Genomic DNA, 2,500 nt, shown 5'->3' with positions numbered 1-2,500 from the left:
CTGTGGCTGTACCACATTATCGCTTAACCTAACTGTGGCTGTACCACATTATCGCTTAACCTAACTGTGGCTGTACCACATTATCGCTTAACCTAACTGTGGCTGTACCACATTATCGCTTAACCTAACTGTGGCTGTACCACATTATCGCTTAACCTAACTGTGGCTGTACCACATTATCGCTTAACCTAACTGTGGCTGTACCACATTATCGCTTAACCTAACTGTGGCTGTACCACATTATCGCTTAACCTAACTCTGGTTGTACCACATTATCCCTTAACCTAACTCAAGTTGTCCCTTAACCTAACTCAAGTTGTCCCTTAACCTAACTCAAGTTGTCCCTTAACCTAACTCAAGTTGTCCCTTAACCTAACTCAAGTTGTCCCTTAACCTAACTCAAGTTGACCCTTAACCTAACTCAAGTTGTCCCTTAACCTAACTCAAGTTGTCCCTTAACCTAACTCAAGTTGTCCCTTAACCTAACTCAAGTTGTCCCTTAACCTAACTCAAGTTGTCCCTTAACCTAACTCAAGTTGTCCCTTAACCTAACTCAAGTTGTCCCTTAACCTAACTCAAGTTGTCCCTTAACCTAACTCAAGTTGTCCCTTAACCTAACTCAAGTTGTCCCTTAACCTAACTCAATTTGTCCCTTAACCTAACTCAATTTGTCCCTTAACCTAACTCAATTTGTCCCTTAACCTAACTCAATTTGTCCCTTAACCTAACTCAATTTGTCCCTTAACCTAACTCAATTTGTCCCTTAACCTAACCCACGTTGTCCCTTAACCTAACTCAATTTGTCCCTTAACCTAACTCAATTTGTCCCTTAACCTAACTCAATTTGTCCCTTAACCTAACCCACGTTGTCCCTTAACCTAACTCAATTTGTCCCTTAACCTAACCCACGTTGTCCCTTAACCTAACCCACGTTGTCCCTTAACCTAACCCACGTTGTCCCTTAACCTAACCCACGTTGTCCCTTAACCTAACCCACGTTGTCCCTTAACCTAACCCACGTTGTCCCTTAACCTAACCCACGTTGTCCCTTAACCTAACCCACGTTGTCCCTTAACCTAACCCACGTTGTCCCTTAACCTAACCCACGTTGTCCCTTAACCTAACCCACGTTGTCCCTTAACCTAACCCACGTTGTCCCTTAACCTAACCCACGTTGTCCCTTAACCTAACCCACGTTGTCCCTTAACCTAACCCACGTTGTCCCTTTGTCTAACATAGTTCACTGCTCGGAATCTCTGGTGTCGTTGTTATCCTCATGTAGATGTCTTGCGAGTGTTGCTTACTTTCCACATATTCCCGCTATCCACTGTCAATTGTACTGCAATAGGACTATATCGCCGCCCCCCCCCCCTCTGTCCCCCTCTTTGTGTCTCTGTCCTCTCAAGCTGGTCGGTCTGGCGTTTGAGTGTTAAATGAGCCTCGCAGCTGTTCAGTTGCATTCAGATGTCGACGCCCTCAGTGTACGTCGTGGTATGGTCTGTGTCCATTGTCCGCTGATGTCGTACGCGTAACCCACACGCTGTACCGATCATCGGTCGTTACGTACAGAGTGAAGTAGTGTGATACGTGTGACCGTACGCTGGCTGTGCCCAACGGTGTCGAATCTCAATTTCCATATGTTGTGCTCGATGCTACTTGTCTCGTCTCCCAATAACAGCTAGGTTGCACTGTGGTACGCCGTAGAGGCGTGTGGGAGGAACGTACGAACGCATTGTATGTCACCCTGGGTCGCTGGGGGTGGTGGTGCGGTGAGTCAGGTCAGGTCAGGTCAGGTCAGGTCAGGTCAGCGTGAGCCGTCTGATGTAGTGACGCGTGTATTCCGACTTTGTCGTATTGCCTCACACAAAGTGCTACCCTGGTGGACCGCGTTCCATATCTGGGACATGCCGCAGATGCCGGTTGACAGTGGATCGCGGAAGGGACATCGCATACGTGCGCGGGCCACCTTCCACGTGTTCTCTTCTGCACATGTCGCAGTGTGTATGTGGTCTGATGTAGCGTGTCGTGACACATGACATCCTGGCATGCAAGAATTGTTGAATTCGCAAATGTAGGTGGACATCTACGTTTACTGCCCAAGATACGCAAATGAACTGGAAATCCGTTGTTGAGCGGTTGTTCACGCTGGAGGTGAATCTGTGATGGCGACGATCGGTACAGCTATTAACCGGTTGTTTCAGCGGTACCCGCCACATCCACACACGTGACTAGGTCCATGTGGGTATGAAGCGATACGCGGCGGTGGCTTGGTGGGACTGTTCCCGGCCGGTGAAGGGGGGCCGCCCGGCGTGTTGGCCGCGCGCTGCGTGGGCGCACGCGCAACAGGCGGCTGGTGGGGGGCGCCGAGTGGCAGGAGCGCCAGCCGACGGGCCCGGCAGGCGGTGCAGCTACGCTGCGGCGCACCCTGCACGCGGCGCCTGGCGGCCAAAGTTGGTTCAGCCGAGCCCGGTGCGAAGCGCGGTGGACATCTGCAGTGTGC

The sequence above is a fragment of the Schistocerca gregaria genome, unplaced genomic scaffold (assembly GCF_023897955.1).
Source record: "Schistocerca gregaria isolate iqSchGreg1 unplaced genomic scaffold, iqSchGreg1.2 ptg000310l, whole genome shotgun sequence".
NCBI classification, from domain to species: Eukaryota; Metazoa; Arthropoda; class Insecta; order Orthoptera; family Acrididae; genus Schistocerca; species Schistocerca gregaria.
The sequence above is the reverse complement of the archived record's forward strand: the minus strand, read 5'-3'. Positions refer to the sequence as shown.